Below are 27,778 nucleotides of genomic sequence, written 5' to 3'. Positions count from 1 at the left end.
GGATCACTAGGTCAGGAGATCGAGACCATCCTGGCGAACACGGTGAAACCCCGTCTCTACTAAAAAATACAAAAAACTAGCCAGGCGAGGCGGCGGGCGCCTGTAGTCCCAGCTACTCGGGAGGCTGAGGCAGGAGAATGGCGTAAACCCGGGGGGCGGAGCTTGCAGTGAGCTGAGATCCGGCCACTGCACTCCAGCCCGGGCGACAGAGCCAGACTCCGTCTCAAAAAAATAAATAAATAAATAAATAAATAAATAAATAAATAAATTAAATGGAAAGGAAGGGCTATCCTGGCACTTAAGGATTTGGAAGCCAATAGCACCAATATGATTAAATAATTGAACTGTCTCACCTTGCCCAGTCAAACTGGATTCCAACGAGGGTAATTAATCTTCGTGTGCCTGTTATTCCCTGCCCTGTTCCTGTTCAAAGTCAAGTTTCCCAACCTGTTTCTTGCAAGAGAAGAAAAGGGAGGAGGAAGCCAAACAGGAGAGCTTCCTCATAGAAGGGCATGAGTACCAAGAAATCTTCAAGTCTAGTCTTAATGAAACTCCCTCAGAAAGGCAGCTTTAATGCTGTAATTGTATGTAACGTTACATGCAAATTTCAAAGAAACAAAAATATTTAGGGTTTACAGTTGTTCTTAAAGATTAGCTATGGGCTGGGCACAGTGGCTCATGCCAGTAATCCCAGCACTTTGGGAAGCCAAGGTGGGCGGATCACAAGGTCAGGAGTTCGAGCCCAACCTGGCCAATATGGCGAAACCCTGTGTCTACTAAAATTAATCAGGTGTGGTGACAGATGCCTGTAATCCCAGCCACTTGGGAGTCTGAGGCAGGAGAATCACTTGAACCCAGGAGGCGGAGGTTGCAGTGAGCTGAGATCGTGCCACTGCATTCCAGCCTGGATGACAGGGTGAGAGTCCGTCTCAAAAAAAAAAAAAAAATTTAGGACTTTCCTTCAAGAAACTCTCAGTCATTGTACTTACACTAAGCCCCGAAACAAGAGAGACAGTGACTGAGACAGGCAAGGAAGCTAAGTAAATCTCCCCAGGCTTGCCTCAGTTCCCAAGTTAATCATTGCTCAAACGCAAAGCCAAGGTAGGAGAAGGGGGAGCTGGTCATAACATGTGTTTAAATTCGTTAATTCACTCAACAAACATTAATTGAGGGCCTGCCATGCCAGGCACAGTTCTGGGAGCTTGATGTATCATCTCTGAACAAACAGACATGATCCCTATATTGGTGGAATTTATATTCCTAACACTCATGCTCAGGTTTTTTCATTCAACCACACTTTATCCATTAATCATATGAGTCAATTTTAAAAATACAAAATGTTAGCATATATTTATTTTGCATCACTTTCTGTAATATGACAGCTTGACTCCTATAAAAGTGTTTGTGAGGGTGCATTAAAAATAACTATAATCCCCAGGAACTTCCCAGAACCATGCACGTTGTGAACCTGGGTTTACACCAAGAAGGAGACAGCTTTCCAGCCAGGCTCTATACACATCCATCTGGCTCCACAAAATGACCAGCCAGTAGCAAGGTGCAGCCCCCTGTTGGGCCTCTCGCTGCCCTGAAAGAAGTAGATATAGGACAGTAGTTGTTTGACACAAAGACAAGGACAAGTGAGATGAGATGAGAGAGACAAACGAAAAGTAAGAAAAATGAAAAATAATCTCACTGAATCATCCACCACCCCTAAGTATGTATTAATGGACCGATAAAGTATGCCCTGGAGAGTCTTAATACTACAATATTAAAACCTGTGTACCAAGAAAAGCAAAGGCGGCACATTATAACAAAGAGAGTTTGGGTTCTGTGTTGTTGGTTTTCTGGTTCTTGCTAATGTTCTGGTTTTTAGCTTTGCTCACTTAGATGTTATTTTCCTTTAAAGGGCTGCTTGCCGCAGAGGCCGTTTTCCAAACAAAGTGCAATGCTGCCCCCTGGTGGTCGAATAGTGTGAGAGCACTTGTAGAAATCGGGCATCTCTCCTAGCGGAGCTTCCTTCCCTTCGGTTCTGCCTAGATTCCGTTTTGCTATCTTTTCATGCTCTGGAGTGTAAATATTTCTTCCTTAAAGATTCTCAGCACAGAGATATTTTCTGGATCACCTGTTTCACACACTAATCAACATAACATTTTATTCCTAAAATATGAACTGTGTGCTGATTACAAAACAAGCCGTGGTGGTTGAGTTAATTTTGCTTATAAAAATTAAGCAAGCTCCCTGGAGGAAGCCCAGAAATCAAGCCTATTTCATATAACCTTTAGAATCCTGATTGGAATTCTCACTGGAAAGGCATTTACCGAGAACTCAAGCTCAAGGAAATCAATGCGTGGGTCTGACAGACATTCCACTCCCAGACAAATGTATTTGATTTCAGATCATCCGTCAATCTTTGTACTGGGAATAAACCTAAGACCAAAAGCTCTGAAAACAACAATGCAGGTGATGCACCGCACTGTCAGCAGCCTCCTTCCTGAATTGCATGAAAACACAACTACTAGCTTAGAGAAAGTTACATCAAATGAAAACACGTGGGGGGGCGTTGGCGGGAGAGCTAATCAGAAAATAATTAGCTAAGAAGTCCAGGCATATAACGTAGTTTTCCTCAAACCATGATCCCTACCACCTGCATCAGGGTAACTTGGGAATTTGTTAAAAATGCGAATTTGGAGACTCCACCCGAATCTATTGAATTCAAAACTCTGGGGATAGGACCCAGAATTCTGCATTTTCCAGGCTTCTCGGGTAATGCCGTGCACACCGAATTTTGAGAGCCATTGAGTAACACTTAACCAAATGTTAAATTTCCATTGAGAAGATTTCCTATTCAGAACTTCGCAAACATTATAAAGCTATAAAAAAATAAACATATCAGTTAATGCTTTTCCTCGATTTTCTCCAAAATTAGAAGGATATTTCTGATAATGGAAAGGCCCTCCCCAACCAATAAACAATGATCACAGCCAACCAAAATCAAGAGTATCACTTGTAATTGCTGATGAACATTTCTAATTGTACTTGTTACCCCAAAGCCATTCCTTTGAAAGCCCCATCAGTAAGCAGCATGAAGTGATTCATTAAACAGAAGCATCCACTAAATCAGAGGATAAGACGGCCTCAAGATTACTACACAGCTTTCTGCCCTGACAAGAACAACCTGACTAAAATAAGCAAAAGAGATAAAGAAAGAAAACAACAAAAAAATGCAAGCAACTAACATTTCCCTGTTTTTCACCTCTTCTAAACTGCATGGCTGTTCTTGGTGCTGACTCCTGCTCCCCTCCCTCTCCTGGGCCATGATTCCTGCCTCTCTCTGTCATCATTTTATAGCCACTTGTCATCGGGTCCCGTTCCAGGCCGTGGTGAGAATGGTGTGTGCTCTGGTCTTGCCAAGCCCAGGCAGAGGTGCCAGCACAGTCAGCTGCCTCCACACAAGCTACAGCCATTGAGCAGATGCCAGCACCAACAGGTTGCATTTCATTGTTCCCCTTTATCGCCTGAAAGCGCCACAGGAGGAGAGCGCGCGGGATGGAGAAAGGCTTGTGTTTCTGCCTAAAGGAACCGGCATGCGGCTTAAAGAGGGTCTGCCTGCTCCGCTTGATCCACCCAGCATCCCTCTGCCACCAGCAGAAAGAGAAAGAGAAGCAGATACCGAACGTTCCACAAGCTATGCACGGGGAGGGCAGCGCCTCCTCTCCACCAGGCCAGGATCTCCCAAGACACATTTGAAATCTCCCTCCCTCCTACACCAAAGGGGAATCAGGTTACAGTGAAAATCTAGAAATGCCCCAATGGTTAAGCCGATGACCAAGAGCAATTTCTGCAGGGGAAGTTCTGAAAGCACAAATGACATCAGGAAGAAAGGGAAGGATACCTGGACCGTGTCAGGTCTGTTTGTTCTGGGAGAGAGATCGAACATTACAAAGCATCCTTTAACTTAATATGGAATTTCAATACATCTCTGAAAGTGGGCTCTAAGTCAACACCGCCCACTGACAGCAAAAAGGAGGCCGAGGCAAGAATTTACCTCTGAGATTGGCTCTTGGTGTTTATGTCTGGCTGCAAAGAGAAGCAAATTGCAAATGTAATGATAAAATAGCTTAGAAGAGAAGGATTTTTTAATGAATTACAATAAATATATATTAATCCAAGTGTGTTCCCAAAGGTAGGATTTAAATTTTCCTAAATCAGCTAATATCTTAGTCAATTATCCTCCGCTTGTATCTGGCCCATGTCACATGTTAAAATCTATACCACTTTCTATCTCTCCTTAATTGCTCCATGTGGATAACTTGCATTTAAAACCAGTCCTCTCTGCCACTTGACCTTTAAAAGAAGATTGGAAAGTAAATTTTTCATCCTAACAAAGCTACCATATTTCCATACATGTGAAATAAATCACGAACCATACAGTTGAACAGGAATTCAATTAATGTTTTTGCCATTTTCAAGCCTGTATGGAACTGAAAACAACTGTTTCAAAGAAAAAATAAAAAGCATCCAAAAGTGTACTGGTTTTGCTTATTCATAAAAACTGATCTTCTAGTCTACTTTTGCTTTTTGTTCCTGTGATAGAGAGAATCAACAGCCTCCCTAAAGATGTCGGCATGCTAATCCCTGGAACCTGTGAATATGTTGCCTTACGTGGCATAAGGACTTTGCAAGTGTGATTAAGGTAAGGACCTTGAGATGAGGAGATTATCCTGGATTATATATGTGAGTTTAATAGTAATGACAAGGGTCCTTCTAAAATGAAGGCAGGAGACTCAATCAGAGAAGGAGACGCCATGACAGGAGCAGAAGTAGGAACAGTGCCATCGCTGGCTTTCAAAATATAAGCGGTCTCCCCTAAGGGACCTGAACAGCCACTAGAAGGTGGAAATGGCAAAGAAACAGATTCTCCTCTAGAGCCCCAGAAGGAACAGCCCTGCTGACAGCTTGATTTTAGCAAGCTAAGTTCCATTGTGGACTTTGGATCTCCAAAACCATAAGACAATAAATTTGTGTTGCTTTAAACCACTCCGTTTGTTACAGCAGCTAGAGAAAACTAATACAGTCTCCAAATCCTTTCTGAAAGAAATTATGACTGTCATTTTCCATTTTCAAAAACTCACAATACAGCAGTGGCCAAACGCTCGAAGTTAGTGATATTATTGTGTGTAATTAGAATCTGACACATACTTTATAGCCATAGGTGCCAACCCCTAACGAAATAACTGATGATATTGAACATCTTATTTTTTAAAGGAAAGATTATTAAGGATTCATCACAGAGTACATTGGAATGATAAAATGTGTTCATGTTAACTGGCTTGGCAACCACTTTAATTGTTTATCATTTCTTATGATCCTTAAGATTTTGCAAATAGTAGGCAATTGACACAGAAATTGGTTTTAAAATGAAACAGAAAATCCACTAAAATGGACTTCCTTGTCTGCATATCTACAGATGAACCAGAACTCATTTTGTTGCTTAAAAAAAAGGAAGAGAAAAGTGCATTCTAATCATGGAAGACCGTGGGAAAGGTGAGGGTGTGAGGAAGGTGTCCTAGAACACAAACTTCCCTCCCACTGACAGAAGAAGACAATGTTCAGGCCTTCACCAAGGGGGGAAACAAGGGTGTCTGATGTGCCATAGAAAACCCTGCCTCTGAACTGAACTTAGAAATATTGACTCTATCTGGACCAGCTCAGGAAAAATGGGCTGAGATGCAATATCCCAGATTGAAGGGATATTGGACATCTTTCTCTTTTCTATTCAAGAACCTGGATAGTCTAGTTATATATAAGTATTTACTCCAATATTTAAAAGTAGAAAATATTCTAAGTGATATAAAAGTAGAAAATATTCTAAGTGATTTTGAAGGAATAGTTTGGTCTTTTCTAAACCCCACTGAAATATTCAAATCCAAGAAGCTTCAGCTTTCAATATTTAAAGTTTCACTTCTAAAAGAGTTTGGTTTTGTTTTTCTATTCAATTTTGCTTTCCTGCTTTTTAGATTAACTGTATCTTGAGAGTTGGCCAGGAGTAAGAAGGGTGTTTGGAAGGAAGAGAAGGTGGAAAATGAAGAGGCGGCAAGAGACTCAGGCAATCAGACAAACAAATCATCCATCTTCCCAGCTGAGGTCAAGAATATTCGAAAAGCCCTGTGGCCTGCACGGCAGCCCCACGCAGGTTTAGTGCAGCAGATGCTCTCTGGCTGAGTTAGAGAAACAGATAAAACCCTCATTTCTCTGAGCACTAAGTACAGAAGATGAGGCTGCATCAGTCTCATTAGGAATAATAGAGAGAAATTGCTTACAATCATCTCTAATGGGTTGCCAGTTTTCTGACAATGGGCTCAGCAATTAGTTTGTCAATTTTTAACCAAATGCAAAAATAATAATAACCCCCTGAGCAAGCTTTTGATCTGCCCTGCCACCTTTCACCCGATACCCCTGAGGCCCTGAAGCCCTCCCATGGCCTTTCCACACTTGCCACACCCACTTTTGACCAAGGAATTCATCTACCTCCTGCAAGAGCTCTCAGAAGGATCCAGTGGAAAATCCTGGCTCTTCACCCTTTCCTGTCCTGGTCCCCTAAACCTTCTGAAAAATACTTTTCCTGTTGTCCTTTGGTGATAGCCGGGTCTAAATCAGAGATGGGTTTTTAAAAATATTTGATGTCTGACCCGATTTGTATAATGCATTTCATGATGAAGGAGTTTGTAACTGCCAAACAAAAAAAATATCCATTTTGCTCCCCAGTCCTCTGACTGCAGCATGCAGGGTGCAGCCCTGTCTGCCTCTGCTGGGGAAGTGACAAGCCTGACAGGATTCCCGGGGCACAAACTCATGGAGCCTGGACGGCACGGGGAGGATGTAGCCAGAGGAGAAGGAGGGTGCCATCCAGATGTCCCCTACAGCAAACCACCTGGTGGTTACCGCACTGAACTGGCAACAGGGGCCTACGTGGAAGGCCTGGCTGATTCTACCCATGAAATTTCTAGCAAATGCCATCTATGCCTTTGCGCTCCTCTTTCTCTCCTGAGAGAAAATAATGCCAAACCCTATTACCGCCTCTCTTCAGAGCACTTCAGAGAGAACATTCCATGAATTCAAAGCCCAGCAGCCATGTTATTAATATTTCCACGGCGATGCCTGCATTCTGTCTAAGGCTTAAGATGATTTACAGGCATCCTCTTTACCCCATCACAGTGGTGGACAGCAGACTGAAGGGATGGAGAGGATGTTCTGGCCAAGGACACATGACAAACCAGCAAATTGCAGAGCAAATTCTTCCTCTTCCTGAGCCTTGTATGTGAACCTGTCCCTTTAGAAAGAAAAAGGGCATAAAGAGAGAACAGGGAAGTCTACGGTACAGCAATCCCTGTGGCTCCCACATGCCCCTTTCTCACATAGCCTTTCCCGAATTCTCCTGTCCTCAGACAAGTGTCCCTGGGATAAAAGGAACTACAAAGAGCTCATTTTACCCTGTGCCAGGAGCTGTGACAGTGCCACACAGACAATATCACATTCTCAGGGAACCTTCCCTGACCACCCTGTGAAAACTGCTGACTCTGTCATGCTGTTTGCAAGCTTCATGGCACATATTAGTTTTACTTACAGGTTCATAAACTTATTTGTCTCTCTCTCCTGTTAGCTCCTAGAAGCCTCACGGGTCTGATTCTTTGCATGCCTACCATAGTGCACAGCACCTAACCATCAATATGTATCAAATTAATTTGCTAATTCATTAACCATTATCCTTCTAACAACAGTGGAAACCAGGTGTGATTATCCCCACTTCATCGATGAGAAGCCTGAGTCCAAGAGACGTATAGTGACTTTCCCAAGGCTATGGAACTTAATAACTGTGGAAGGCAGGATGCAATCCTAAAACTCTTGGGCTTGCGCCTTCATCCCTGGGCCACGTGTATCGTTCCTCCTTCCACCGGCCAACCGCATCCCTCCCATTTTATTCACAGAAGCTCAAGGCCCACCTCCTCCTTGAAGTTTTGCCCGTTATTTTCTTCGCAATTGCTGACCTTTTCAGTGGACTCTCATATTTACTTACATAATAGCTTGCATGCCGGCTATTTGTCTGCCTGAGTTGTGTAATGATTAGAAAAGAAAGGAACCTGGAGGAAGGGAGGTCAGGAAGAGAAAATGGAAGTAAATGGATTTCAGAACAGGAGGAGGTATTTGTGCCATGCAGCCTTGAAGACACATCGAGAAAGCTGATGGAGACAAAACAGGGAAGTCCAGGGAGTGCGTCCTGCCATTTTGGGAGGAGGGTACCGAGATGTGCGAGACCACAGACCACGGTTCTGCTTAGCTCTGCTGCGTTTGGCATGGGGCTGCCATGAGTGGCCCTACAGTGCTGCAACCCTAGTACCAAGCAGGAAAATGCAGAGAAATGCCTGGCTCAAGGATAGCTTTTTCCCCTACTCTACCCTAAGCCATGGCACCTGGCTGCGTTTTCCCCATTTTCCTATTGGGAGCATCCCAGTCCCTCAGTACTTCAAATCTACAAATAGTTAGGGGGCAGAAAAGGCAACAGACTGCAAGGTCAAGAAACCCTGTTCATTGTTTAATGCATACTTGAAATGTTTAGAGCAAGGTTTTGCCCTATAACCTGCTGTGTGTTTTCCCATAAACCCCTGCTGACTGCCTGACTGTTCTCACTTAAGCAGAAGGCTTCTAATGTGTCCAGACACAGACAAAATGAGTTCTTCACCTCCCTGGCTTCTGCATCTCAAGATAGCATGATTGCTTCTTCAAATCTCTTTACCCCACCCTATTTGAGGTGCTCAGCTATCTGAAGAGTGAGCAGAGAAAGTAAGACTTCAGATACAAAGTGGAAAACAGCTCTCTGGCTATTCGAGACTATCATAATAGTGTATCAAGATTTCAGAAGCATGCGATTGAGTCCAATCACAGAATAAAGCAAATCCAGAATCATTTATGGGTTGAATGCCCCCATCACTGCCTTAAGAGGGGTAGCTCCATCCCTTGGCCCACAGTATGTAGGACAAAAGAGAGATGAATAGAGTCACCTATTTACCAGTTCTTTATTCTGTTACAGCCAGGAGCAGAAGCCGACATCCACAAGGACCCTTTTCAGCAAGGGATTATATATCACACCATAGAAATACATAAAAGATAAATTATATCCCTGAGATCATCATGCCTCCATTGACCTGCCCAAGGTTTAAAGGCAGCTGCAATTAGGTGCCACAGTCACAGATCTGCTGGTAGCTTAGCATGCCTGCATTCACTTTCATCCTGCAGAAATGGAGCCGGAATGAATTTTGTAGGCATGTCCTTCATCCAAGTTTGAATTCCATGGGTCTGATTCAGATTTGCGAGAGTTTAGTAATTTGCTTTTGTTAACGAGATCTTTCTCAGCTTCTGCAGTGTTTACAATATGAGATCTAATTTGGGCTTAAAATGCTCATGAAAATTAACTGCATTACTTTTAAAAATGCAATTGGGAAGAGATGGAGAGGGAAAACGATGTGACATGCCACAAACTTACTACGTTTGCACATTTGCACATTTGCTGGAGAGTTCTCCCAGCTGCTGGCGCGGACGAGCCCCGCACATGCTAACGTTCCAGCCCCTCGGTCAGGCCTGACTCCCAGACACAGGGACGGATTAAGGAATCTATTTCACCACTCTTTGCAATAAGAGAAATTGAATATCTATTTGGAATAAGAGCTTCAAGGTTTTATTTATTTTAATGTTTAAAAAGCATACAAGACCCCTGATGCAAAGCTTCTGGAGAACAGTGGAATTGGCCACAATGCCAGTGATTATCAGACCTTTTTAACTAATAAGCTTTCACCTGCCGGGTGCTTCCATGTGGCAGGCATGATTCTGTGCACTCTACTTACACCACCTCCCAACAGCCTGAGGAGGAGGTTAAAGCACAGAGCAGGGAGTAACCACACAGCTACTCATCCGCAGCTCTGGAACTGAAACCCAGCTCAACTGGCCCCTGACACCTCACTCATCACCACTCTGATAGGCTGCTTGCTCTAAACAACTTTTGGGCAAAAAATAAAATAAAATAAAATTAGAAAACACTCATTCAATTAGGACAGCTGCATCCTCTGAATGTAAACAATACTTAATATACATTTAATGTATGTATTTAATAAAAGCCAGGGAGGTGATTTTCAAGCCTATAGTGCAAAGGTTGGGTCAGTCCAAACAGCCCCAAGACACATGGGTGCAGACTTTTAACAGGAGGAAGAAACCGCTTCTTCAAGTGAATTAACACAGGAACAGAAAACCAAATACTGTGTGTACTCATTTATAAGTGTGATCTAAACACTGGATACATATGGACATAAAGATGAGAACAACAGACACTGGGGACTCCTGCAGGAGAGAGGCGGGTAGCGGGCAAGGACTGAAAAGCTACCTATTAGGTACTATGCTCACTACCTAGGTGACAGGATCATTCATACCCCAGCATCAGTGTCACACAATATACCCAGGTAATAAACCTGCACATGTACCCCCAGAATCTAAAATAAAAGTCAAAATTCTTTTAAAAGGAACCAGCTTATTCAGAGCACAGGAATGTTAGTGTGTTGCTTTCAGAGAACGATCAACTGGCTGTCTCCAAAGGAGACACATCCTTCGAGCCACAGAACTCATTTCTTCATTACACCAAGAGGGGACCCAGGTCCAGCTCAGAGGTAGAATAGGAAGAGCAATGAGGTATACGCCCAGAATCCCAAAGTATTAATTTCCCATGAAAATTAGATTTGCCACGTGAACCATAATGGAACATTATCCACCTTATTCTTCCCTTAGGCTGACCTGTGGGAGAAGTCAACCCATAATAAGAAGTGGAGTTTGTGAACATGAAATCAGATTACATGTTCTTAGTTAGAGCCAGGTTAATGGTATATCATGGTGACAGCTTGTCAATTAATCTACTTTTGCAATAGGGATTGGCCTCGTGAATCAGAATCTGATCTCTCAGCTCCCTTCACTCCTCCAATTCCTCTATTTCTACACACAGACACACACACACACACATACACACACACACACACACAGGCCTATAGCTTTATAAAGAAAGGGGCCATGTCTGTTTTGCTCACCAGTTTTCCCAGTGCTTGGCACATTCACTCAGTGAATGAATGAATTAAATGTAGGAGTGAATGAATGAAGTCTAACACTCCGAGGCAGCTCTAGCAGAGTTAGAGGGCCCCAGAATAGAGCCCCAGCTCTGAGATGGCTTTAAAAATAATTTCACCTCCAGCGACAACCCTCCCAACCAAACCTGGGTTAGGAGCTCCAGCAAGATGCTGACATCTCACTGTACTCCTGCCACAGCACTGAGTAAGCACAGCCTTATAATTGTCTGCTTACTGATGGCTTTGTCCATACTACACTCCATCATCCATGAGGGCAGAAGCCATTTCTATCCTGTTGATTATTTTATCCCCAGCATCTAGCACAGGGCCTGTCATATAATAGGTATTCAATACATATTTGTTGAATAAATAAAAGAGAAAAGTGCATTTATTTAAAAGAATTTGGTGAAATATTTTCAAATTTGCACCGGCATTAAAGTGAAATATGGTAGTATTAAATTGGCTTCAAATAGAACTATAAACAGAAATATGGGGATCTTGGGGGCCCTCAGGGGAATATAGAAGCCCTGTGAACCTTGTTTCAGGGGCAGAAGGGTCCTCCCTTCCATTTGAAGTTTTAGGAGGTGACCGATACATTTGGTATATGTCAGCAATTAGTATAATTCAGCAATGCTACCAAAGCTTAGGGTCGAGAAACAAGCTAAGCATATCATGCAGACAGTATTATCTTCTTTTTTTTTTGAGACAGAGTCTCGCTCTGTCACCCAGGCTGGAGTGTAGTGGCGCAATCTCAGCTCACTGCAAGCTCTGCCTCCCAGGTTCACACCATTGTCCTGCCTCAGCCTCCAGAGTAGCTGGGACTACAGGCGCCCACCACCATGCCTGGCTAATTTTTTTGTATTTTTGGTGGAGACGGGGTTTCACCGTGTTAGCCAGGATGGTCTCAATCTCCCGACTTCGTGATCTGCCCGCCTCAGCCTCCCAAAGCACTGGGATTACAGGCGTGAGCCACCGCGCCCGGCCTGACAGTATTATCTTCTTAAATTTTTATAGAATCACTGTGAATGATTATCCCCATTTTCAGGTGATGAAATCAAGGATTACAGAAATTAAGTCACTGCCCTAGGTTACCAAACTAGTTAGAGGTAGCGCAAGAATCGAAAACCATGTCGATTCTGACTCCAAAGCCTGTGCTCATCTTAAAGACCATGACGGGCTCCCTCTCTATACGATACAGTCTCTCCAAACAAGTGAATTAAGCGGGATATTTAAATATGAGCACACAAGTCATAGTTACAAAAGTAGTATTTAATTAAACTTTTAAATAACTTACCCCATCCCAGTTTCTGCCATGTCACACATACAAAAAAAGTAGACAAAATTAATTACATCTATATAGTTGAATAAAGCGTTCACTTGGAAATCTTGACTTTTATGGTCTAAATGTCTGTGTTCCCACAAAATTCATGTGTTGAAACTTAATCCCCAATGTGATAGTATTAAGAGGTAGGGCCATTCAGGGGTTATTAGGTCATGAGGGCTCCACCTTCATGAATGGGATTAATGCCCTTATAAAAGGGAAACAGGGAGTTTGCTTGCTTGTATTATTCAGGCAGAACTAATAGGACATTTTATATATATATATATATATATATATATATATATATATATATATATATATATATATTTTAACTCACATGATCACAAGGTCCCACCATAGGCTGTCTGCAAGCTGAGGAATAAGGAGAGCCAGTCTGAGTCCCAAAACTAAAGACTTTGGAGTCCGATGTTTGAGGGCAGGAAGCATCCAGAACAGGAGAAAGATGTAGGCTGGGAGGCTAGGCCCTCTTTTCACATTTTTCTGCCTGCTTATATTCTAGCTGCACTGGCAGCTGATTAGATTGTGCCCACCCAGATTAAGGATGGGTCTGCCTTTCCCAGCCCACTGACTCGAAGGTTAATCTCCTTTGGCAACACCCTCACAGATACACCCAGGATCAACACTTTGTATCCTTCAATTCAATCAAGTTGACCCTCAGTATTAGCTATCATACCCCTTGTACCATGTAAGCACATACAAAAGGCACCATCTATGAGGAGCCATCTCTTATCAGACACTGAATCTGCTGGCGCTTTGATCTTGGACTTACCAGCCCTCAGAACTATGAGCAATAAATAGCTGTTGTGTATAAATTATCCAGTCAAAGATATTGTGCTCTAACAGCCAGAAAGAACTAAGACATTCTCTGTGGTCTGGTCACCAATTCCATTCCAAATGACTTGTCTTCCCGTGTCTATTCAGCCAAGTCCTATAAGCAACATGCTTTACTTTGCAAAACTTACTCAGAACCTAAAGGTTCTTCTATGTGCACCAAAGTGACCTATTCACAATGAAAGCATGAATTTAAAGTGCATATTCAGCCAATCTGCAAGGCAGAAATGACAGAAAGAAGAGTTTGAGCTTGCCTCTCATGACAGAACTGCTTAGAATGATGACCTGGGTCAGGACTATTTTTTCATTCTGCCTCAAGGGTAAAGTTAGGCTATGGTAGGATATCTAAAAAGTTAATACATAAGAACTTCTTTTTTTATTTCTTAATCTCTATGTTTCCATGGTAACAGAACCATCAACCAACAAATCTGTCCTTCTTTCCTGCAAATTAAAAAAACAAAAACAAAAAACATTTCTTCCTTGAAGAAAATGTTAATGACACATTTATCCACTTGGATAAGTAACATATCTTGGTGAGTTTCCATGGTTTTTTTCCCTTTTCTCTCATTCCCCAACAACTTATCCAAGAATTGAAGTTCTGGATTGATACGGTTTGGGTTTGTGTTCCCACCCAAATCTCATGTCAAATTGTAATCCCCAGTGTTGGAGGTGGGGCCTGGTGAGAGGTGACCAGGTCATGGGGGTGGAGTTCTCACGAATGGTTTAGCACCATCCCCATCTCCGCTTGGTACTGTACTTGTGAGTTGTCACAAGATCTTTTGTTTCAAAGCATGTGCCACCTCCCCACTGCTCTCTCTTCCTCCTGCTCCAGACATGTAAGACATTCCTGCTTCCTCTTCACCTTTCACCGTGAGGAAAATCTTCCTGAGGCCTCCCCAGAAGCAAAGCAGAAGCTAGACTGCAGAACCATGAGCCAATTAAACCTCTTTCCTTTATAAATTACCTAGTCTCGGGTATTTCTTTGAAGCAGTGTGAGAATGAACTAATACATGGATCAAGAAGTCTAGAAAAGCTCGATGACCAAGAAATGGGGTACAAATCTAGGAGAAAGATTTCAGTTAGCCTTTTTCCTGAACCTAAGAAAATGCTAACATTAAATTTCCCAGTGCCTGGTTTCTAAGCCATTTTTAAACCTATCTGCTGATTGGGTGGATTTCATAAATCTAATAACCCCTGTTGGCCCCTGGTCAAATACAAATAACCCCAGCACACTTAACTCATCCTGAGGTCCCTTCTCCTGGCTGTCTCCACAGCAGGGACTGAGTGCTGTCTCAGGGTCTGCCTTCTTGGATTCCCCTCTGGAAGCAGAGGCTCCTCATCTCTCCAGGGCTACTGGAAGCCACAGAGTAGCTTGCCAACACTTGGGAATCTCCACTTGCAGATCTGACTTCAGCATCTTTGAAATAGTGAGGGGTCGATTATGTAGGACTTCATTTAATAATCTCTCCAATGCTCTATTTTTCTTCCCTACAGCTTATTGTTTTAGCAGGATGACTCCATACAATCACCGCTGTAGCCAACATCTTAGACCATTCATTCTGTGGGCTGTCCTTTGTCCTGGCCTGAGCCTAACTAGTGACAACTCTCAAGAGAACTCTCACTTCTTTTAAAATAAAAGCAGTGGTTGGGTTTCTTCCTCAAAGAATTCTAATTTATAACATTACATTCTTTTTATTTTATTACACTTTAAGTTCTAGGGTACATGTGCACAACATGCAGGTTTGTTACATATGTATACATGTGCTGTGTTGGTTTGCCACACCCATTAACTCGTCAGTTACATTAGGTGTTTCTCCTAATGCTATCCCTCCCCCATCCCCCCACCCCACGACAGGCCCCAGGGTGTGATGTTCCCCACCCTGTGTCCAAGTGTTCTCATTGTTCAATTCCCACCTGTGAGTTTGAACATGTGGTGTTTGGTTTTCTGTCCTTGGGATAGTTTGCTCAGAATGATGGTTTCCAGCTTCATCCATGTCCCTGCAAAGGACATGAAGTCATCCTTTTTTATGGCTGCATAGTATTCCGTGGTGTATATGTGCCACATTTTCTTAATCCAGTCTATCATTGATGAACATTTGGGTTGGTTCCAAGTCTTCACTAGTGTGAACAGTGCTGTAATAAACATACATGTGCATATGCCTTTATAGTAGAATGATTTATAATCCTTTAGGTATATACCCAGTAATGAGATTGCTAGGTCAAATGGTATTTCTAGTTCTAGATCCTTGAGGAATCGCCACACGGTCTTCCACAATGGTTGAATTAGTTTACACTCCCACTAACAGTGTAAGAGCATTCCTATTTCTCCACACCCTCTCCAGTATCTGTTGTTTCCTGACTTTTTAATGATTGCCATTCTAACTGGTATGAGATGTACACCATTACACTCTTTTCTTCTCTAATTTAAAGATTAGGGGGAGGGAATGAAGTGGGGGAAGGAAAAAACTAACCACATGATGCAGAGTCAGTTACTGAAGATGGAAAGAACTTCATCCTCAAGTTTTCCTGAGGGCAGTAGAGTCCAGACTATCTCAACATGCCTTACCCCTGAGTGTGTTTGGGGGGCAGTTTTGGTGTGAATTCCTTCTCTGGTTCACATGGACTGTTCTGTGATCATGATCAGGGCAAGGACAAGGGATTTCCTATTCACCTGGAGGACATGTGCTCCTTTGGGAAGGCCCATCTGTAGGTAAAGCAGTTTGTCCACCAGCAGCTGCAACTTCAATTATCTAACATGAACCTGTTTCTTAGTCCCCCTCTCACCTCTGAAGTCTTGGAGTCTCACTGTCACCTGTAAAACCTAAAAATAATATACTCATGACTAGGCCCCCAATGCTGGAAAATAAAATGCAGTAGGTGTGGAGTAGAGCTGAGCATCTGCACTTTCTTTAAAAGTTCCACGGGGGCTTTTGCTGTGCTCCCAGACTTGAGACCTGGACTTCAGAGTGTGGTCAGGAGACTCAGGCACCCCTGAGAGGAGCCCTGCTTCCTACACCTCCTACCTTCCAGATGATCCAAGTCCATATTAGAGATAAGCAACAGTGGTGAGAGAAATAAACAGGGCTCATCCTCTTTGTAGTCATTTCCTCTTTCTGTTGTAATAAATTACCATAAATTTAGTAGCTTATAACAACACAAATCTATTATCTTATTGTTCTGGAGATGAGAAGTCCAGAATCAGTCTCAGGGAGCTAAAACCAAGGTGTCGGCTCTAGGAGGCTCTACAGGAGAATCTGTTTCCTTGCCTTTTCCAGCTTCAGCTTCCAGAAGCCACCTGCATGCTTTGCCCTGTGACCCCCAGCCAGCCATCCCATGATTCCATCTTCTCCTACCTCCCTCTTTCACTTCTTTTTTTTTTTTTTTTTTTTTGAGAAGGAGTCTCGCTCTGTCGCCCAGGCTGGAGTGCAGTGGCCCATCTCGGCTCACTGCAAGCTCCGCCTCCCAGGTTCACACCATTCTCCTGGCTCAGCCTCCCAGTAGCTGGGACTACAGGCGCCCGCCTCCTTGCCCGGCTGGGTTTTTTTTTTTTTTGTATTTTTTAGTAGAGATGGGGTTTCACCGTGTTAGGATGGTCTCGATCTCCTGACCTCATGATCTGCCCGTCTCAGCCTCCCAAAGTGCTGGAATTACCGGCTTGAGCCACCGCGCCCAGCCCTCCCTTTTTCACTTCTAAGGACCCTTGTGATTACATTGGATTGTCCTACCAGGATAATCCAGAATCATCTGCCTCATCTAAAGATCCTCCACCTAATCACATCTGCAAAGTCCCTCTTGCGGTGTAAGATATCATATTCATGGGCTCCGGGGGTTAGACATAGACATGTTTAGGGGTAAGGGGCATTACTCTGCTTACCACACTCCTCTTCTAGGAATGTTGGGGTTTGATATGGTTTGTATCTGTGTTGCCACCCAAATCTCATGTCAAATTGTAATCCCCAGTGCTGGAAGTGGGGCCTGCTGAGAGGTGAGCTGATCATGGGGCCGAAGTTCTCACGAATGGTTTAGCACCATCCCCTTTCCCCCTTGGTACCGTATAGTGAGTGAGTTTGAAAGGACACAAAGATAGATGTGTACCCGCCCCCCGCGCTACACCCTTTGTTCTGCTCTCTAATCTTTGCACATACCAGAGATTTTGTTTTGCACATACCAGAGATTTCATAAGTTCTGTGAGTATCTGTTTTTCTGCACGTACCAGAGATTTTGTAAGTTCTGAGGCAAGGTCACAAGACGTGTTTAAGTAAGATAAACTCTTGCTGCCATAAACCTGCTCTCCCGCCTCAAAGGTTGAACTGAAATATCAGAAATGGCGGGAACCAATCATAGTTAGCCAAATCGCCTTGTTCAAACACTAGCCAATCATATATCTGATTTGTATAATAACTCTATGCCCACTTTTCTTAGACTATATAACACTGCTCGGAGCTCAGTGGGGGAGCTCTCCTGCCCGTCTCGTTTCGCGAGCGAGTGAGAGTTCCAGGTTCGAACCTGTAATAAAGATCCTTGCTGCTTAGCTTTGACTCTGGACTCTGGTGGTCTTCTTCGGGGAATAAACGGTCTGGGCATAACAAGTTCTCACAAGATCTGTTGTGTCAAAGCATGTGGCACCTCCCCGCTGCTCTCTCTTCCTCCTGCTCCAGCCACGTAAGATGTGCCTGCTTCCCCTTCACCTTTCGCCATGAGGAAAAGCTTCCTGAGGCCTCCCCGGAAGCAAAGCAGAAGCTAGACTGCAGAACCACGAGCCAATTAAACCTCTTTCCTTTATAAATTACCTAGTCTCGGATAATTTATGTCTATCCAGTTAGATAGTAGACGTTTGCCAGAGGAATCACTCATTATCAAAGTCCCAAAAACATTTTTGGCTTTAGTAGTCTGCTCTTTCTGCTTGCCACTTATTTCCCCTCCTGCTTTTCCTGGTTAATGGGCCTCTGCTATTTCATCTTGCCTTGTTTTTGCAGATACACAGTTCTGGATGAGGCACAATGCTCATTCCTACATGAGACAAGTGCACTGCATTTGGCATGCACAAAAGAGAAATAATTTCAGAGCATAAGTTTACAAACTTTGTGTAAAATAAGCTTGGGAAACTCTACAGCCAAATATTGTCAATCAGCATTCCTGGCACGTTTGCTCATTAAATGCTATGCAAGTCAAGCAGGTCTTTATCGTTGTTGAAATAGCAAATCTGCACATTTTGTGTGATTCAAAATATTTGTAATAAAACTGCTACTAAATATATAAGCATGGCGTTGGTCCTCACATCACAATTTTTTCTGAGGAGTGAAGGAAAGGATCATACCCAGCAGTACAGCTCTGGGGAGTTTTGCCCATGATGATAGAGTATTTTGGAGGGAAAGAGGAAGAAGGAGGGGGAAGCAGTTGTAAAACCGAGGGAGACAGGATATGGGGCCCCATTTGCTAAGGGAAAAACAGCTGGAAATACACTGTGGTTATTATAGAAAATAAGAAAGTTCCTTGGAAATTAAATTTAGGGAAGATGAAATTGAAAGCAAGAGGAAATGAAAAGTCTCTCCGGTTTAAAGAAAGCACATTTAAGAAAAAGTGAAGTAATGGTAAACATTTTTCAGATACCTCTATGGCGTTCTTGTTTTGTGAATGACCAGTTCTTCTCCTTTATTCATCTTTCTATTATAGTGTTCATCTTTTTTATTGACTGGTAAGCACTCTTTGTGTATTCTGGCTATTAACCTTTATTTCTGAAGTATGCATTACAAGTGGAGCTCCTATTTGTCAATCTTGTTTGTGATAAGCATTATTTTCCTATGGAGGAATTTTTAATTTTTAAAAAGTCAAAACTGTCCATTTTTTCCTTCATGCTTTGTGAATTTTTTATTAAGCTCAGAAAGGTCTTTTGTACACCAAGATTATTAAAATCTCACCACTAGTAATTAAAAATGCAAATAAAATGAGATTCAATTTTTTACCTATCAAATCCATTTATTCATTTCTTTAGAAAACATTTTTCAAGTGTCCATTATGTGACAAGTATTGTACTAAGAGCTGAGAATACAGGATTATAGAAAACAGAAAAAAAAATCTCTGCCCTTGTGACATTTACATTCTATTGGATCAAGATAAGCAATAAGATGAATAAGTAAACTGCATAATGTATTAAGGAACAAGTGCTATGAAGTGAAATGAAGCTAGAAAGGAATAGGAATGCTGGAAGGTGAGACAGGTAGCAATTTAAATAGCATGATCAGGACAGATCTAGTTGAGTGAGCCATGCTGATACCTGGGAGGCAGTGATCTGGACCAAGCTGTTTGGTATGCTACAGAAACAGTTGGGAAGCCCATGTGGCCAGAGGGGTGTGGGAAACAAGAGTAAGCATGGAAATAGGTTACAGTAGTAAGCAGTAAGCATAAGTAGTAATAGGTGGAGAAGTAGTCACCTAGACCATCAGCTATGGCCTATGGGCCATTGTAGGGATTCAGGCTCTTACTCCAAGTAACGTGGGGTAGCTCTGGAGGGTCTTGACTACAGATATTATCTTACAAATTATTAGAATCAGTCTGGCTTCCCTGCTGAGAATAGATTATTCTAGAAGTAGGTCAATATGAGGGGATTAGTGCAATAATCCAGGTGAGAGATGAAGGTGACGTAGCTCTGTGGTAACAGGGAATCGGAAGTGAATGACACCTGCAAGATAAGAATCAAGGATGGCATCAAGATCTTCAGCCTGGCCAACTGGAAGGACAGAGTGGCCATTAACTGTGAAGGAAAGGCTGCAAGTGAAGTAGATTTGGGGGAAGGGGAACATCGGGGAGAGGTTGAGGGGTCTTGTTTTGGATACATCGGCTTTAAGATACTCACTAGGAATGCAAGTTGAGATGGCGGATAGCGAGAGCAACAAGGCAGATTTCCAAAGCACTTTTCCATCTGTGAGCTGGAGATGTCCATTTACAAATCCTGAAAATATAGGTGGAATTTAAAGCCATGAGACTGAATGAGATGACCATGAGACTGGCAAACATTAAGAATATTGATGGCCGGGCGTGGTGGCTCACACCTGTAATCCTAGCACTTTGGGAAACTGAGGCAGGAGGATTGCTTAAGCCAAGGAGTTTGAGGCCAGCCTGAGCAACAGAGTGAGACCCCATCTTCTAATATATATATATATTAGATACATATATTAGATATATTAGATATGTATCTTTTACATATATATGTAAAAGAATATTGACAATACCAAATATTGATAACTGTACAAGAAAATGCACATTCTCATATGCTTTCCATCTGAAGAATAACTGTTCTGAAAAGCAGTTAGCAACATGTATCACAATTAAAACATGCATAACTTTGACCCAGCAATTCCATTTCCAGGAATTCATTTTAAGAAAGGAACTAAACAGGTGAGTAAAAATAAGGATCCTCACGTCATTAATTATTATAGTGAAAAGCTTGAAACAACCTGAAGTTCCAACAAATGGGAGTGTGTTATTACAGTACATAATTAATATTATATGGCCATTTCAACCAACAGTGTAAAGATTTGTATTCACATGTGCTGTGGTATCTGTAATTTACTAAATACTTCAGCAAATATAGTGTGATATAGATTACGTGGTTGTTGTGACTTTTTCTTTACAGTTTAGGCTACACCCTAGGAGGAGACAATTGTTCTAATCAGAACTCCACACCCTGGGGCAGTCAGCTAGCATTTTATCAAAAAGGCCACACTCCAGAGGCGATTACTAAAAGCCCTTCTGTAATCCACATCTCTAATCAACAAGAAAGGTTTTGCTAATTAGCATACTGAATTTCAGAAATGGGTTTTCATAGGAGAAATTAATGGTTGTTAATGAACATAATGGATATTAGAAACGGGCAATCATTGGTGAAATTTGTGGAACTCAAGATCTGTAAAGTGGCTAAAATGTTTCAGAGACGCTTCCTCCTCTTGCATGAACATCATAAAAAAAAAAAGAAAAGAAAGTCTTTAGAGAGTCGCGAGGCCTGCATTTTCAGGGTTGATCCCAAAAGAGTCCTGCATTCAGCCATCAGTTTAAAGACTTCCGGTTGCCTATTCCCAGCTCTAAGGGTAAGCGAATCTTGTTTGAGCTATAGGGTTTGCCCCAAGTGAACCTTTCAATGAAGTTATGGTTATGAAACTAGGCCGCATAAAACTTAGAAACTAGGCCTCATAAAAAAAGAACTTAAAAAAATTAACACCAGGTGGCTCTGGATAGGGTCCCACCCTGCCTCGATAGGGTCCCACCCTGATAGGGTCCCATCCTGCCAATTCCGGGAAACAACCTCATGGGGTCCCACCCTGCCAATTCCGGGGGTCCCACCCTGCCTCGAAGTTCCCGGAATCAACAACTCCAAAAAAAAAAAACCTCATAAGGTCCTGCTCTAACCAATTAGCATAAGACACCTTGCTCAGGCCATAGCTAGACCCAATCATTTTGCGCCTAAAGCTTTGTTTGAATTTCGCGCCCTAAGCTGTGTTTGAACTTGTGTTTGCCTATATAAACAGCCTGTAACAAGCAGTCGGGGTCCCAGGGCCAACTTAGAGCTTGGGACCCTAGCGCGCTAGTAATAAATAACTCTCTGCTGTGAATCTCGTGTCGGTGATCCTTCTCGGCGACCCCTGCCCAGGAAGGAATCGACAGTTCGGTTCCAACAGTTACAGCCCCCAAGAGGAAAACTTACAGGACTTCAATGAATTTATGGAACAGGTTAAATATATTGTTTTGCTAATGGTTGTTTCTTTATTGAATATCTGCCTAGGTGGTAGAATTAGTTCTGAGATCCACTTTCATTACAACCCGGGAGTAAGATCGTGAGAAGTAGATAACACTCACCCCTTTTCTCTTTTCACCTGACTATTCCTTTTAACCCAGAACCAAGGGTTGTGCATGACTCAGGCTGCAAGGGGGACGACTCAGAAACAGATGTAAGACAAGACAAACACCATCTTCCCCAAGTATTCCAGAGGATGAGGATCTTGAGACAGGAAAGGAAAAGGCTGATATTTGGGTTATATTTTTATAATCAGGAAAAAAAATAAAGCTAAAATTTGTCTTTCAAAAAGGAAAGTAAAAATAGAACGGGAGGGAGGAGAGATGCATGAGAAAATATTCAGGGAATTCCATCAATGTAAACTACCAGCTGGGAATTGATATTTCACCCCTATTCTTGCCTTCAGTGCTTCCCCCCCACCCCCTGCCCCACCAACAGTAGGATTTGGGACCTAGATTACCTAGAAAATTGCTTCTCCTTTTTTTCACTCTGTCAGAGTTCATCATCATGTCATAAGTGAATAAATACGTTTGAGTAGGCACAAACTTTGAAATATTTACCCTATCCATTTCTCTTTTCCTCTCCCCAAAGGCAGTCAACAGTATTTAGTTTATTTCCTACCATTTGTTTTAAGTAGGAAGATGTTATTTTTGGTTGTTCAAATTACTGTCATTTTACATTGATTCCCGATGCTGCCTTTCCGCCTTCCTGTCTCTCTTCCACTTTATAAAGTAGTCCCTGATTTATTTCCCTACACCCTCTTTTCTACTTCCCTCTCTGTTGCTTTCTTCTCCTTTCTACATCTCTCTCTTCTTATTCCTATTGTCTAGCAATCCAGGTACCCAGAGAAGACAACAGTAACTTAAGATACAGCCTGGTGAGAAGATGTCCTGAGAGAATTTCAGAGTGATTAGTACATCCCAACATGAAAGGGCACGTTTTTATAAACCCACGTTTTATAAAAACTTGTCTTCAATGAAGACTGGAAAAAATAATAACCAAATGGTAAAGTTTTCCAAAATCTTTTTTTTCTGGTTTTAAAAAGGCAGACTAGGCCGGGCGCGGTGGCTCAAGCCTGTAATCCCAGCACTTTGGGAGGCCGAGACGGGCGGATCACGAGGTCAGGAGATCGAGACCATCCTGGCTAACACGGTGAAACCCCGTCTCTACTAAAAAATACAAAAAACTAGCCGGGCGAGGTGGCAGGCGCCTGTAGTCCCAGCTACTCGGGAGGCTGAGGCAGGAGAATGGCGTAAACCCAGGAGGCGGAGCTTGCAGTGAGCCGAGATCGCGCCACTGCACTCCAGCCTGGGTGACAGAGCCAGACTCCGTCTCAAAAATAAAAAATAAAAAATAATAATAATAAAAAATAAAAAATAAAATAAAAAAATAAAAAGGCAGACTAGAAACAGATGTAAGTTAGGAAGGCTAAATCACAAAACCCAAGAATGCAAGCCTTACAGAATTCTGATAAGAATGTCAAGTGCTCTTCAAACAGCACTTTAAAAAAAAAAATACTATTTGACTTTAAACTCACCCATCTCTGTCTGGATGAACATATGTTACCACACAGATTATTCCCCTTTGAAAATACCCACTGCCATACAAACCAGCAGGAAAAGGGAAATTTCCGGCAGGAGGTAGGCAATAAGACATGAGAGCTCTGGCCCTTTTAACTGCTGTTAAGTAGCTGGCTGTTTCCTTTCCTTAACCCCTCTCTCCCGCTCCTGCTGCTATGACTGTTGTTTCTGCTTTGCAAGGACATGTCATTTTACTTACTACTCTCTCTCCCCCTTCTTAATTGGCCTGCAGTAAAAATACAAATTGCACCATTGTACTTTATTATAAGGCATTTGATGGGCCCCAAACTGCCTCATAAGTACTGCCTAGAGGGTATTAATCAGACCTGCTGACTCTACTAAGCACCCACTTTTATATGTTGACTCCTAGATGAGGCCAGTGGGTGGTAACTCTACCCCCTCCCACGGGAGCATTTACCTGGTCCCTGCCTCTCCATTAGCAAAGGCACAACTGAAAGGTGTGGCGCCCGTCCTGCAGCAGCCAAGTACACAGCCCAAATCTCTCCTCTGCACATTAGCTTTAATGCCTATTGTACTTTATGGACATGAAAAGTCTGCCTCATTTGTCCCCCTCTCTCTAGGTACTAGAGCATAAAGCGAATGTCTGAATTTTAAAACAGCAGCTAAGGTTCACAATCTTCTGTCAAGTCTCATGGCTTGGTAAAGACAGCCTGTTTCTTGGAAGTAAAATCAAGGAAAATTGTTGTTCCCAAAAAGGGTGTTGAAAGAGCAAGGTTCCCGCTAGACAAGAATAGGGTGACGGCTCCAGGGGTTATTGTTTGCTGTGCTGGTCCCACTCAGTACATATCACTGTATGTTTCAGTAGCAAATGCTTGTTGAAGATCTGCTTATGTTGTAATGACGATAAAGGTCTGTTGTGAGATTTCAGTTTCACAAAGCTCTATTCTTTGCGTAAGCCTCACCACCAATTTTCTGCTGTCAGATACCTTGGAATTCACATCATTTGTGTGCTCTGAAACATTAAAATGGAAAAAATGGTAAAAATGTTTCAATGTAAATAAAAAGCAAAATGGTGGAACAAACTGATTATGGCCTAATCGCTGTCTTAACTTATTCATTCAGTAGCTTATAAGAAGTGCATCTATACCTCTATGCCAGAAACTATGTGCCTCATTGATTACTGAATATGTTGGTATATACTTACAATTCAGTGTGGAATATGGTGGAACTTCCATCTTACATTTAACTGTGGGGAAAAGAAAGAGATCACACTGTTACTGTGTCTATGTAGAAAGAAGTAGACATAAGAGACTCCTTTTTGTTCTGTACTAAGAAAAATTCTTCTGCCTAGAGATACTGTTAATATGTAACCCTACCCCCAACCCTGTCCTTGCAGAGACATGTGCTATGTCTACTCAAGGTTTAATGGGTTTGGGGCTGTGCAGGGTGTGCTTTGTTAAACAAGTGCCTGAAGGCAGTATGCTTGTGAAAAGTCATCACCATTCTCTAATCTCAAGTACCCAGGGACACAAACACTGCGGAAAGCCACAGGGACCTCTGCCTAGGAAAGCTAGGTATTGTCCAAGGTTTCTCCCCATGTGATAGTCTGAAATATGGCCTCGTGGGAAGGGAAAAATCTGATCGTCCCCAAGTCCGACACCCGTAAAGGGTCTGCGCTGAGGAGGATTAGTAAAAGAGGAAAGAAGGCCTCTTAGCAGTTGAGATAGAAAAAGGCATCTGTCTCCTGCCTGTCCTTGGGCAATGGAATTTCTCAGTGTAAAACCCGATTGTATGTTCTATTTACCGAGATAGGAGAAAACCGCCTAGGGCTGGAGGTGGGACGTGCCACTAGCACGGCAATGCTGCTCTTTATGCACTGAAAATGTTTATGGAGATGTTTGCATATACGCACATCAAAGCACAGCACTTTTCCTTAAACTTATTCATGACACAAAGATCTTTATTCATACGTCTTGCTGACCTCCCTACTATGACCCTATTGTCCTGCCACTTCCCCCTCTCCGAGATGGTAAAGATAATGATCAATGAATACTGAAGGAACCCAGAGACCAGTGCCTGGCGGTTCCTCTGTATGCTGAGCGCCAGTCCCCTGGGCCCACTTTTCTTTCTCTATACTTTGTGTCTCTTTCTTTTCTCAAGTCTCTCATTCCACCTGACAAGAAATGCCCACAGGTGTGGAGGGGCAGGCCACCCCTTCATTTAATTTAATGTAATACATCATTTATGGTTTCCTCTAAGGTTCTAGTTTTTCTGCCCCATATCATTTATTCAACATCTCTACATTTTTGTTTACAAATGTTCATGAGTTCCAAGATTTTGTGGCCATAATGATTCTTCAGAAGGCCATTTCAGCTCCAAAGAATGATTTCAACAGTAATGCCTTCAATGGAGTAATTATCAGATTAAGGGAATTCCCAACATAGCCCTAGCCTTCTGATGTTATTGTGGTTTCTGTTTACGTCTCAGAAGCACACACATCACTTGTAGATGTCTCAGTCTCCTTCATTCGGGGTTCCTGCAAATCAATCAACATTCATTCGGCAAACTGGAGATTTCATGTCCAGTTTCTTTCAGGAAAATTACTCCTCTCAGGCAATAAGCTCATAGACCAAAGACCTGGGCACAGAACTCAGGAAGCACCAATATTCAAACCCACTAAGAGAACGAGAAGGAGCAGTGAGAAGGACTGAAAGCAAAACAGGACACAAAGAAAAGGACATCATAGAAGCCAAAAAAATAAAGAGACAAAGAGGATACGTTTCTGTGAGGAAGACATGCTGGAGGACCAAGAGAATAATAAAGAATGGACTCTCACCAAAACAAGGGAGACTCCACAGAAAACAGACAGGGTGACACTCAGTGGCCATGCGTTGGACAGGTGAGCTGGTAAACTATTTGAGGGGCAGATTCTATGACTGTTATTTCCCTTATAATTATCCTAACACCTAGCACAATGCTACATAAATAGATGGATAGGTAGCCCCATAGACGCTAGATAGAATATGTAATAAATAGTAGTTTCCATGTGTATATGTGTACGTGTGTGTGTGTATATATATGTATGTGTGTGTGTGTGTGTGTGTGTGTATATATGTATATATATTTTTAAATTTTTGTAGAGATGGGGTTTTACTACATTGCCCAGGCTGGTCTTGAACCCCTGGCCTCAAGTGATCCTCGCACCTCAGCCTCCCAAAGTGCTGGGACTACAGACATGAGCCACCAAACCCAGCCCTATTTTTCCACCTGAAGCACAGGAAATGACATCCAAAACACAGCACACAGAGAGGACGCTGTCAGTAGGAACCTTGGTAAAATTTTATGTTGTTTTGTTTCTTTAGGAGGCAGTGTGGAACAGAGAAAAGTTGAGTGGCAGCAAGTTAAGAGAGCAAGATTTGAGCTCTGACCCTCACTGACTAACCAATGACTAACTGTATAACCCTCAGCTAATCCCACCACCTCCCTGGGCCTCAGTCACTATCATAGTACAATTAGGGGAGTGGGCTCTGTGATACTTTTTCCAACTACAAAATGTTGTACAAAGCATCCATACTGCTCTCCCACTTGAAGGCTTATCCTTTACCCATCCATGCAAATATTTTTCCCTAGCTCTCAAGTCCTTCAGACCCATTATACTATGCTCTGGCTGTACCTAATTCTTGCACATAAGCTCATCCTTCTAGAAATGCCCATTTGCTTCAAACCTTCATTCCTGCAATGTAGCCAGCCTCAGCTGAGCATTATAAGGGAAGTAACAGATTATTTAGTTGACTATATTCTCACCCACTAAATTGGGCTAGTGTGCATAATATGTCCTCCATTTGCCCCTCTGCATGCATTATCCTTTACTCAGAGCTCCTGTACCTTCTGGCCAATGGGAAGCCGGACAGGAAATCGGAGGAAGGAGAAAAGGAAAACAAGGTTGGGGCATGTATTTCCCTGGCTGCTTCCTTGTGAGGTTTCCTGGAGATGACCTGTTCCTTTATTAGAGGTAACCGTCCTCTCTTAGGAATCACGCTCTACCGGGCTTTCCTTTTACAGTTTGGTAACTGGGTTTGGTAACCTGGTTTAGTAACCTCTTGCTCCCTATCCCCTTTCA

The 27,778-nt window shown here is 42.6% G+C and overlaps 1 long non-coding RNA gene across 2 annotated transcripts in view; it reads right to left on the bottom strand.

Annotated features, from left to right (window-relative positions):
* Positions 1–290: 290 nt before the first annotated feature.
* Positions 291–27,778, bottom strand: part of LOC126954629 (uncharacterized) — a 163,313-nt gene continuing 135,825 nt past the window's right edge. Inside the window, exons 3-4 of one of the 2 annotated variants that reach the window (XR_007725668.1) lie at positions 24,863–24,904; positions 291–1,585 (exon numbers count right to left, since the gene is read on the bottom strand). This is a non-coding gene — a long non-coding RNA (uncharacterized LOC126954629). Of the gene's footprint in view, positions 1,586–23,455; positions 24,671–24,862; positions 24,905–27,778 lie in introns of those variants that run through there. The other variant, XR_007725667.1, reaches the window with a different exon arrangement.

The sequence above is a fragment of the Macaca thibetana genome, chromosome 5 (genome assembly GCF_024542745.1).
Source record: "Macaca thibetana thibetana isolate TM-01 chromosome 5, ASM2454274v1, whole genome shotgun sequence".
Classification (NCBI taxonomy): domain Eukaryota; kingdom Metazoa; phylum Chordata; class Mammalia; order Primates; family Cercopithecidae; genus Macaca; species Macaca thibetana.
This window is presented reverse-complemented; position numbering and strand designations above follow the sequence as displayed.